Source organism: Macaca thibetana, chromosome 3 (genome assembly GCF_024542745.1).
Source record: "Macaca thibetana thibetana isolate TM-01 chromosome 3, ASM2454274v1, whole genome shotgun sequence".
Lineage (NCBI taxonomy): Eukaryota > Metazoa > Chordata > Mammalia > Primates > Cercopithecidae > Macaca > Macaca thibetana.
Genome location: NC_065580.1, coordinates 141134306 through 141146410, shown reverse-complemented (window position 1 = coordinate 141146410; position 12105 = coordinate 141134306). Strand labels below are relative to the sequence as shown.

The following is a 12105-nucleotide window of genomic DNA, read 5'->3' as shown; positions in this document are numbered from 1 at the left end:
TGGGCAATGACCCAAGCACTTATTTTTTAAGAGAGAAAGGACTTGGTCATGTTTACATTGGCCTTTTTTTTTTTTTTTTTTTTTTTCCTTCAGCCACAACTACATGCTGATATAATTCAGCCATCATTTTTGAGTTTTGTTTTTAAATGAAGGTTAAATGTGACCTGTGCCCTCACATTTAATTCCGTTTCATGGGGACATCTTCCTGACTTTGTTGGATAGCTGCCACTAGGGTTGCTTTGGATCTTCAGCACATGCTCTCCTTGAAGCAGCTATTTGAAGATGTGTTTTCTGAGGAAAACAGGCTACAACTGTTGATTAAAACCACTTGCAGTGCATTCGTTTATCAGATGCTCAGTGCAAAGTGTAATTGGGTCATGGTCAAAAACGCTTGCAACATCTAATTGGCATTCAAGATAGTCATTCAAAAGTTCTTGGCCCACTGAAGTCTAATAACAGTTGAAACATTCTGCAGCTAACCATTAGCATGCTAGTTGTCCTAATGGAAATTTTTGAAGAGTTTTTCAGTATATAACCTACCTTTGCCAGGAAGAGAAGTCAAATCCTCAGGTTGTTGGGTATTTGTTTCTACTCCAGCCTGGCAGGCAAGGCTAAAACCTTAGAATATCGATGTATGAGACATCTTGATATGTAAAGCACTTATTAAAGGCATAACAGTCAAACTACTAAATATGTGTAGAGAGATTGACATGTGGTACGTGGGACAGTTCACATAGACATCAGAGAATTTATTCCAGAAAGGAACCTCCTGAATGTGATGAATATGGCAAAGCCTTTAATCACATCTCAGCCCTTAGCATCAGAAAGCTTACACTGTAAATAAACGATGAATATTATATGTGAGGAAAATTTTCATGTATAGCACTCATTGCTTCAGACAGAAAATTCCGTCAGTATATTCCAATAATCATGTGATGAATTTGAGAAACATTGCAAGAGGGAGCTCAATCTTGGCCGGGCGCGGTGGCTCACCCCTGTAATCCCAGCACTTTGGGAGGCCGAGGCTTGCGGATCATGAAGTCAGTAGTTCGAGACCAGCCTGGTCAACATGGTGAAACCCTGTCTCTACTAAAAATACAAAAAAAATTAGCTGGGCGTGGTGGTGCGCGCCTGTAGTCCCAACTACTCGGGAGGCTGAGACAGGAGAATCGCTTGAACCTGGGAGGCAGAGGTTGCAGTGAGCCGAGATTGCGCCACTGCGCTCCAGCCTGGGTGACAGAGCGAGACTCCGTATCAAAAAAAAAAAAAAAAGAGGGAGCTCAGTCTTAACTGCAGAGAATCTACAGATGAAAAAAAAAATGTGGGGAAATGCTTTAAAAAAAATAACAAAATGTGCAACTTCTTAGAAAAATTGTTAATGTTAGATACTTCTTTATATTTTATATGACCATAATGTCCATGTGTGTTTTGTACCTTCAGTCCGTTATTGTTCTGTGTATTACCTGTAAGCAGATTCTGTATTTTATTTTAGCCTACTTGACAGAACACATCACTCAGAAAATGTGAAGTTTCGGAGCAAACAGTGAAGAAATCAAGTGTGGTTGTAGACAAAATGTCAGTTCACAGAACGGAGCAGCAGGGAGATGAAGGGAAAAGCTTCATAGTTCGGTGCTTATCACATCAAGAGATTGGTAAATTTCTGAGGAAAGACAGGCTAATGGGGCACTGAAATGGAACAACTCCTTTAAACATGTGCAGCCTTTTGAGTTTTTCCTCAAAACCAAGAAGTTGACCTCTGAGCTGTCAGGTGACCATTGTGTGCAAAGGGGATGGATTCTCTTGTCAGTAGAGGGTCTTCTGCATGAAGCGAGAGCAGGAAGTGTACTAGAATCACCAATTGGGACTGCTTCAGCTGACCAGGTTCTCTAAACCGTAGTCATGCTTTCCCACTAACTCACTCTTAAATCCTTATGCTTAGAAAATTGGGGAAAAGGCGGGCGCAGTGGCTCAGGCCTGTAATCCCAGCACTTTGGAGGCTGAAGTGGGTGGATCACGAGGTCACGAGATCGGACTATCCTGGCTAACATGGTGAAACCTCATCTCTACTAAAAGTACAAAAAATTAGCCGGGCGTGGTGGCAGGCACCTGTAGTCCCATCTACTTGGGAGGCTGAGGCAGGAGAATCGCTTGAACCCAGGAGGTGGGGGCTGCAGTGAGCCAAGACAGTGCCACTGCACTCCAGCCTGGGCGACAGAGAGAGACTCCATCTCAAAAAAAAAAAAAAGGTATAGAACTGGCCGGGCATGGTGGCTCACTCCTGTAATTTCAGCACTTTAGGAGGCCGAGGCGGGTGGATCACTTGAGGTCAGGAGTTTGAGACCAGCCTGGCCAACGTGGTGAAAGCCCATCTCTACTAAAAATACAAAAATTAGCCGGGAATGGTCGTGGGCACCTGTCGTCCCAGCTACTCGGGAGGCTGAGGCAGGAGAATCACCTGAATCTGGGAGGCAGAGTTTGCAGTGAGCCAAGATTGCACCACTGCACTCCAGCCTGGGTGACAGAGTGAGACTCTCTGTCTCAAAAAAAAAAAAAAAAAAAAAAAAAAAAAAACAGAGAAAAGGAAAGACAATTGGGGATAGGAGAGCAGCAAGGTGGGCTTTCCCCGGAATTGTGTGCAGATGCATCCAGTCGCGGCATTGCAGGAAGTCTGTCTGATGAAGCTTGGGAAGCATTTTGCAATATTCCCTTTGTGTTCCTGTGTTCCCTGCTCCCACTTTTCTCCCCCTGGTCTGTGATTATTAGGAGAGAGGTTTTGTGAAGACTCGTTGCTGTGAAAGCATCTTTTTTTATATTTTTATCCTAGAGTCAGTCACTTCTATTCCAGGTGGTCATGCTGACCTACTTATCCAAAACCAGCTAACCAGGTTCATCCTACCATCCTCATGGAAGACTTTGTGTATGAATTGGAATAACAGTGCTGAAATACACTCAAACAGTGCCAGCAGTACTTCCCGGGGGGGGGGGGGGGCCTATCATCCTCATGGAAGACTCTATGAATTGGAATAACAGTGCTGAAATACACTCAAACAGTGCCAGCAGTACTTCCCGGGGAGGGTATATTTCTCTGTGTGCTACTCTGAGCAACTTCTCAGAAATACGAGGGGGCTGAGGTTTTCCCATCTGGGAAATCGGGTGAAAGTCTGCAGATTGTTAAATATAGTATCAGAGAAAAAGAAGTCAGTGATAGAAATAGATCATTTCGTAGACATTAGGGTAGATTTTTATTTCAACTACTACTGGAGAATTTAATAAAAAGCATTATTGTTTGAAAAGTTTTTCTAACATAGATTTAGGGATTTTTTTTTTTTAGAATGGACACACTACTGTACATTTAAAAGCAGTTATTTTGCTATTCAGATTTTTTATTATCTGAAAATGAGATTATCTGTTTTACTTTTCAAAGTTTTGTGAAACAAACTTGAAGTTATAGGGAGGTAAGCCATCTCCAAGTCTGCAGGTCAAACAAAAGTTTGGAAAATACTTTTGACATCCCACAATCCAGAATGTCTTAACACGAGATTTGAATTTCACGATGTGTGGTTCCATCTAATAGCAGACACCACCCCGATCTCATGTTTTCCTGTTACCCTAAAACAGTGGGAGGAAACTGGGTGTTTGGTAGACTTCTAAATCATGGTCTCCGACGACTTGAATCTGAGATTCTCACCTCCATTTACTAAAGAATCATGACTTAACTCAAACTGCACAGTAATCAAACTGCACAGTAATCAGTAAAGTGAATACGTCTTTAAAATGGAATTGTCTCCCTTCAGCAACCACTCATTAAGGAGTGAGACTGAGTATTTTAAGATAGAAAGATCTGTGAGTGATTGAAAGGTGATATTTTAAAACTTGGATTTCATTCCAGTGTCAGGTTTTGAGTTTTAAGTTCCTTTGGTTTGGGGAAGGGTCCAGGCAGCCACAGTTGCCCTAAATCACCATCATTTAGTCTTCCAGCAAGGTTAAGTGCGGTGCGGAAGGAGAAGGGGGACGAGGACGGTAACAGCCCCGTACTCTGTGCTGAGAAAGAGTAATTAGGAGACCTGAAGAGGGGCCGAGGAAAGGCTGTTGGAGCGTGCCGGGGTTGGTACCCGAGCACCTTCCCCTCACCTCAACCAGGGAAGAGCATCTGGCTGCTTTTTAAAGTTTTTAGTCTGCCCTCGCAAGGACAAAGCATGTTAGATTAGAGATGCTTCTGCTGATTGCAGGGGTTCTTATTTGAGAACATATATGAGGGGGGTGGGGTGGGAGGAGACAGGTTGTGGTTATGCAGGAAAATCTTGTCCTAAAAATATATGAGTTTGGGGGTAAGGGGTGGGATAGCCAAGCAAAATCGGTATTTTAAAATGAGCATATGTATTTTTACTAACTTTTAGTTAAATATAGATTTTACAACGAGGTCAGCATAAGCCTACATCTATATAGAGAGCTAACTCAGGCATTGTCTTGTTTATTTGTAGACTGGATTAAAAACAACCTGTCCTGTTTTGTCAGTTCCCAGCTTCTTCGTTTAGAATAAATTAGACCAAAAGAAGAAACGTGTCTCTGTATAACCGCAGAATGAAGTTACTGTTGTTAAAACTGGATTTTTCACTTTACTAGGTTCCGAAGAGTCCAGATGCTTGGTTAGATGTTCAATATGTGATTTTTTTAAATTGAATTTGTTCATTTAAAATCCTCCTTAACATTTCTAGAAAGACTTCTTTCAATAAATAATGGAATCTTAGAGGAAAAGTGATTTTTTAAAAGCTAGGGAACTCCTCCACTAAAAGTAACCATTGGAAACCTCGATTGAGGGCTAAAGTTTTAATCAGAGAAATGGCAGCATAACGAAATATGTACACATGCATAGTGGTCCATTTTAGGAGGCCAGTGGTGTCTGATAAAGAAATGTTAGAGTAGTGAGGTCGGGGAAGGAAATTGTGGGGATTTGTAATCTCTTTACGTTGTTTCTCTTCTGAGTCATGGTAAAACAATAAATTATCTTCTCTAGGTGGCAGTGCTTGTGCTGGTTTGTTTTTTGTTTTTGTCATCCTTGGTTGCATAAATACACATTGGGGGTGAAGAAAAAAAGTATTTCAAAGTTAAAAGACTGGAGCTGCAACCCACAGACAAAATTCTCATGCAAAACTATTTGTTTACTTTATAAACCAAAATTAAATTTCAAAGGCCTCCCAGTCACCTGAATGGACCTCTTCTCTCAGCCAAAGGCATTCCAAAGTTAACCTGAAAAACTAGTTCAGGCCATGATGGGAAGGGGAAGCCAGACATGCCTCATTATACCCTCTCCTCTTATGGAATTATTGATACAACAGACCCTAAGACTGATAGACATGGCCGGGCATGGTGGCTCACACCTGCAATCCCAGCACTTTGGGAGGCTGAGGCGGGCAGATCACCTGAGGTCAGGAGTTCCAGACCAGCCTGGCCAACATGGTGAAACCCCCTCTCTACTAAAAATACAAAAATTAGCTGGGCGTGGTGGCAGGCGCCTGTAGTCCCAGCTGCTCGGAAGGCTGAGCCAGGAGAATTGTTTGAACCCAGGAGGCGGAGGGTGCAGTGAGCCGAGATCACGCCACTGCACTCCAGCTTGGGCAACAGAGTGAGACTTCAAAGAAAAAGGGTGAACTAGGAGGATGTGAGAGTGTGTCCAGGAGGCATCCAAACACATCTGTGAACTGTTTTTACTTGTACTTCTGACACAATATGTGATTTTTTTGATACACCTACCAATTATCTATCTCTGGACACCAACTGGGTGCCCTATGATTCAGTTCAATTCTGACACTACCTATGGCTGGTGCAGACCCCAGCTACACACACACACATTTTTTGAGATAGGATCTTACTGTCACCCAGGCTGGAGTGCAGTGGTGCGATCATCTCACTTCAGCCTGAACTCCTGGATTCAAGCAATCCTGTTGCCTCAGCCTCCTGAGTAGCTGGGACCACAGCTACTTTTTTGTGTGTATTTTTTGTAGAGACTGGCTATTTCCCAGGCTGGTCTTGAACTCTTGGGCTCAAGTGATCTGCCTGACTTGGCCTCACAGGTGTGAGCCACCACATCCAGCCCTATTTTTTTTTTTTTTTTTTTGGTAATTATTTTCTTTTATAGAGATGGGGTCCCTCTGTGTTGCCCAGGCTGGTCTCAAACTCCTGTCCTCAAGCAGTCCTCCCACCTTGGCCTCCCAAAGTGCTGGGATTACAGGCATGAGCCAGTGTCCGACCCAGAACTGGATTTTATTTTTCTTTATTTTTGTAAGACAGGGTCTCGTTCTGTTGCTTAGGCTGGAGCGCAGTGGCACGATCATGACTCACTGCAGCCTCAACCTCCTAGACTCAAGCAATTCTCCTGTCTCAGCCTCAGCTGGGACTACAGGCATGCACCACTACGCCTAGAATTTTTTTTTTTTAATTTTTTGCAGAGACAGGGTCTTGCTATGTTGCCCAAACTGGTCTCAAATTCCTGGGCCTCAAGCAATCCTACCACCTCAACTTCCTGAAGTGCTGGGATTACAGTCATGAGCCACCATGCAAGGGCCTAAAATCCAGTTTTAGCAAGAACCCTGCTAAGTTAGTTTAGCAAAAACCTCCCACCCTCCATATCTAATTACTCTTTTTTCTTTTTCTTTTCTTTCTTGATTTTTTTTTTTAAGACAATCTCTCTCTGTTGCCCAAGCTGGAGGGCACGGTCTCGGCTCATTGCAACCTCCACCTCCTGGGTTCAAGCGAGTCTCCTGACTCAGCCTCCCGAGTAGCTGGGACTACAGGCGCACACCACCACACCCAGCTAATTTTTGTATTTTTTTTAGAGTCGGGGTTTCACTACGTTGGCCAGGCTGGTCTCGAACTCCTGACCTCAAGTGATCCACCTGCCTCAGCCTCCCAGAGTGCTGGGGTGACAGGCGTGAGCCACTGCTCCCAGCCCATATCTAATTACTCTTGATATTTATCTGATCGGGTTCCTTGTCCTCCACCATCCCCCAGGTGATGTCTGATCAGCCTGGCCTGTCTTCAGCAAGAATACCCCTTCCGTCTGATGTTTCCTCTTGGTCATTTTCCATCCACTGACTCCCATCCTACTCCTTGGCTATACATTGCCACCTGCCCATGCTGTGTTCAGAGCTGAGCCCAATCTCTATCCCCTCACTGCAAGACCCTACTGCAGTGGTTCCTGTGTTTATTAGGATGGTCCTGAATAAAGTCTTCCTTACCATGCTTTAACAAGTAGTGTTGAATAATTTTTTTTCATTACGTTTAACTCCACCATTCCACTTTCATTCCTTTTTTCTTTCAATTTCTTTAGCAAATGTCTTCGCAGCTTTCCAACATGCTGTACATGTCTTCTGCTTCCTGGAAGAAAAAGGACATGTTCAGAGTTGTCATGGGCCAGAGGCTTGCCCAGCCTGCTCTAACGGAAGTCAAGGTTTGGTTACCCTCTACTGGCCAGCTGATGGCAGCAAAAACAGGTGATGATGAGAATGAGCGAGGAAGATCCAGAAAGGCGCCTTTTTGGAGAGAACCATGAACACCTTACTGGAAATGGAAGGGAGGTTCCAGAGACAACACTAAACACTGGAATCTTTTCCTCTCCTGGATTTCTGCTGTAAAGGACACTGGAATTATTTTTCTTTTGTCAAGCCAGTAATCTGCCAGGCATGGTGGTGTGCATCTAATCCCAGCTACTTGGGAGGCTGAGGCAGGAGAATGGCGTAAACCCGGGAGGCGGAGCTTGCAGTGAGCTGAGATCCGGCCACTGCATCCCATCCTGGGCAACAGAGCAAGACTCCATCTCAAAAAAAAAAAAAAAAAATAGCCAGGCATGGTAGCCTGTGCCTACTTGGGAGGCTGAGGTGGGAGGATCACTTGAGTCCAGGAGTTGGAGGCTACAGTGAGCTATGATCACACCACTGCACTCCAGCCTGGGCAACAGAGTGAGGCCCTGCCTCAAATAAATAAATAAAAATAAAAAATCTCTTGAGACATAGCAGGCACACAGGATTGGAGAATCTGGCTTGTGCTCTCAGCTTTGATACTAATTAGCTAACTAGTGTACCTTGGATCTGACTTCTTCAGGCACTGGTTTCTTCATCTGAAAACGAGTTTAACCAGATTGTCCTTAAGGTCTCTTTTGACATTAATATTTTACAGCAGCTCAGCCCCTTTGCTCGAGGAGCATCTCAGCCCTGGAAAGGGCAATGGGTTTGGAAATAGATGGACTTTCTTCAAGCCCCAACATAACCACTTAATGGTTTCATAACTAGACAAAGACCCGTTAACCAAGAGGCTGGATGGAGCCCTGCCAAAGCATCAACACAGGTGTGGCTCTTGGAATGTGTGCAGGTTTCCTGGCTCTTCCCTCTGTCCTAGTGATCCTGTTTCCATTTCCCATCTTTCTTCCCCGTCTAACTGACAGGCAGTAGAGCACAGGCTTTGGAGAAAGGAGGCCAAGTTTCACTTCTGACGCTCCCACCTATCAGTTGTGTGATATTGGAAAAGTAACTTTTCTGAGCCTGTTTCCTGGTCTATAAAATGGAGATTTTAGGGCCAGGCACAGTGGCTCACAGTGGCTCCCAGCACTTTGGGAAGCTGAGGCAGGCAGATCACTTGAGGTCAGGAGTTCAAGACCATAGGGGAATGAATTAAAAGGACTAACCATGTGATAATTGTTAAAGCTGGCCAATGGGTACATAGAGGCTGTTTTTGTTTTTTTGTGAGACAGAGTCTCGCTCTGTTGCCAGGCTGGAGTGCAGTGGTGCAATCTCAGCTCACTGCAACCTCTGCCTCCCAGGTTCAAGCAATTCTTCTACCTCAGCCACCCGAGTAGCTGGGATTACAGGTGTGCGCCACCGTGCCCGGCTAATTTTTGTATTTTTAGTAGAGACGGGGTTTTCAGGATGGTCTTGATCTCTTGACCTCGTGATCTGCCTGCCTAAACCTCCTAAGGTGCTGGGATTACAGGCGTGAGCCACTGTGCCCTGCCAAGGCTCTTTTTTTTTTTCTTCTTTTTAAGAGAAAGCAAGTTTGTTAGAGAAAGTAAAGAAACAGCCTGGGCCGGGCGCGGTGGCTCAAGCCTGTAATCCCAGCACTTTGGGAGGCCGAGACGGGCGGATCACAAGGTCAGGAGATCGAGACCATCCTGGCTAACCCGGTGAAACCCTGTCTCTACTAAAAAATACAAAAAACTAGCCGGGCGAGGTGGTGGGCGCCTGTAGTCCTAGCTACTGGGGAGGCTGAGGCAGGAGAATGGCGTGAACCCGGGAGGCGGAGCTTGCAGTGAGCTGAGATCCGGCCACTGCACTCCAGCCTGGGCGACAGAGCGAGACTCCGTCTCAAAAAAAAAAAAAAAAAAAAAAAGAAACAGCCTGGTGCGGTGGCTCACACCTGTAATCCCAGCACTTTGGGAGGCCGAGGCAGGCAGATCATAAGGTCAGGAGATCAAGACCATCCTGGCCAACATGGTGAAACCCCATGTCTACTAAAATACAAAAAACAAAAATTAGCCGGGCGTGGTGGCATGCACCTGTAGTCCCAGCTACTCGGGATGCTGAGGCAAGGGAATCGCTTAAACCCGGGAGGCAGAGGTTGCAGTGAGCCGAGATTGTGCCACTGCACTCCAGCCTGGTGACAGAGCAAGACTCCTCAAAAAAAAAAAAAAAAAAAAAAGAAAAGAAAATAAAAAGAAACAAAAGAATGTACATGGAGGCTCATTTTCTCTAACTTTGCATGTCTTTAAACATAAAAAATTTTTAAATTATCCTGGAAAACATCAGGGAAAAATTATGTTGAGTATCTATGAATTCATGACTCGTTTGGACAGGGAATTCCACGTGCAGGCAGCCATGTTGGTGTTACTCAACACATGTGAGTTTTGCAGGACCAGACAAAAGTCAGCTCACTGGGGGCCAGACGGAGTCGTGCTGAGGTCGAAAATACGGAATCTTCAGTCCAGAAACCTGCAGCTGAGCCGGAGCAGCGGGAGGAAAAGGCGGGCAAAGACATCTTCATCAAGTCCTGCAGCATCGGAAGGAGTTCAGCCCCTAGGTCTTCTGCTCCGGAAGTTTAGGACCCACAGAAGGGCAAGGCTACTTCTGATTGATGTCACCGTGACTCTGGTCTACAAAGTTGAGGACTAAACTCTGACCGTTTTCTTCTTTTGTCCAAATTCCTATCTAAGGATCCTGGAGAGTCACCCCCTTCAAACCATAAAGCCTCATCAGATGGGTTTTATTTAACCTTATATAACCTGGCTGACTTTCCAACCAGGCTCTGGCGTAATATCACATGGCAGATAAAGAAGGAAACCAAAATATTTCCACCCCAAATATGTTTTTTTGCCATATCTTGAAATAGCCCTGCAAAGCTGTCTCTTGTGGGGAAAATCTACACTCGGTAGAGAATCCCTTTCCCTTTCCAGCCAGCCTTTTTCCTGATCCAGGAGAGAATCAACTGGGCAATTGGCACTTTTAAAAGTCTGTTAAGAAATATTTGCAGTCTGTTCTCTTTGAAGCCTGCTGCCTGGAGGCTCCGTCTGCATAATGAGAATCCTGGTCTCCACAACCCCTTAGTTCAGTGGTACCCAACCTTTTTTGACACCAGGAACCAGTTTTGTGGAAGACAATTTTTCCACGGATGGTTTCACGGTTTCAGGATGATTCAAGTGCATTACATTTATTGTGCACTTTATTTCTATTATTACGTTGTAATATATAGTGAAATAATTATACAACTCATCATCATGTAGAATTAGTGGGAGCCCTGAGTTTGTTTTCCTGTAATTAGAGGGTCCCATTGAGGAATTACGTGAGACAGCGACAGATCATCAGGTATTAGGTTCTCATAAAGCGTGCACAACCAGGCCGGGCGCGGTGGCTCAAGCCTGTAATCCCAGCACTTTGGGAGGCCAAGACGGGCGGATCACGAGGTCAGGAGATAGAGACCATCCTGGCTAACACGGTGAAACCCCGTCTCTACTAAAAATACCAAAAACATTAGCCGGGTGTAGTGGCGGGCGCCTGTAGTCCCAGCTATTCCGGAGGCTGAGGGGAGAGTGGTGTGAACCTGGGAGGCAGAACTTGCAGTGAGCCAAGATCCAGCCACTGCACTCCAGCCTGGGTGACAGAGTGAGACTCTGTCTCAAAAAAAAAAAGAAAAAAGAAAAAGAGTGCACAACCTAGATTCCTCTCATGCACTGTCCGCAATAGGGGTTTGTGCTCCTGTGAGAATCTAATGCTATGGCTGATCTGACAGCAGGAGGAGCTCAGGGGTAATTAGAGCAATGGGGAGTGGCTGTAGATACAGGTGAAGCTTCGCTCCTGCAGCTCATCTCCTTTAGTAGGGCCCAGTTCCTAACAGGCCATGGACTGGTACCTGTCTGTGCCCCAAGGATTGGGGACCCCTGCCTTAGGTAACCCAGACATTCCTTTCTATTGATTATAGGTCTTTAGACAATAACTTTCAGCCAGTTACCAATTAGAAAATCATTGAGTCCACCTATGACTTGGAACATCCCCACCTGGAATTGTCCTGCCTTTCCCACAGAACCAATGTTCATCTTACATGTATTGATCGGTGTCTTATGTCTCCCTAAATTGTATAAACTCAAGCTGTAGCCCGACCATCATAGGCACGTGCTCTTAGGACCTCTTGAGACTGTGCCTCGGGCCATTGGTCACTCATATTTGGCTCAAAATAAATGTCTTCAAATATTTTACAGTTTAACTATTTTCATCAATGAAGTATTACTCAATCTCTGACTTCACGGGCCAAGCACGGAGTTCCATGTCCATAAACCTGGACCGAGGTGCTGGGCCCAAGGGTACCCAGTGACCTCGGTCCAGGTTTATGGACAAGGAACTCTGTGCTTGTCCCAAGGGTACTCAGGGACCTTGGGCTCTGAAGTCCACGAGGGTGACCGAGGTGGCTGCCTCAGCCCATGCCCTCCCTGCCCCGGGGAGTCGGGGTTGGGTGGGAGAACCGCCGAAGCCTTCATCTGGTCTGACCGTCTTTGGTAAAAATAGAAAGAGTCCGTGGCTTTTCATTTTGGGGGTCGACTTAGCGCCTCCCTGATGTCTCAAGGGCCAG

The 12105-nt window shown here is 45.3% G+C and overlaps 1 long non-coding RNA gene across 1 annotated transcript; it reads left to right on the top strand.

The window, feature by feature from the left end:
- Window positions 1–7857: 7857 nt before the first annotated feature.
- On the top strand, window positions 7858–11734 carry LOC126950555 (uncharacterized). The gene is made up of 2 exons (XR_007724219.1): window positions 7858–8340; window positions 9899–11734. It is a non-coding gene; the product is annotated as an uncharacterized LOC126950555 (long non-coding RNA).
- The last annotated feature ends 371 nt before the right edge of the window (window positions 11735–12105 follow it).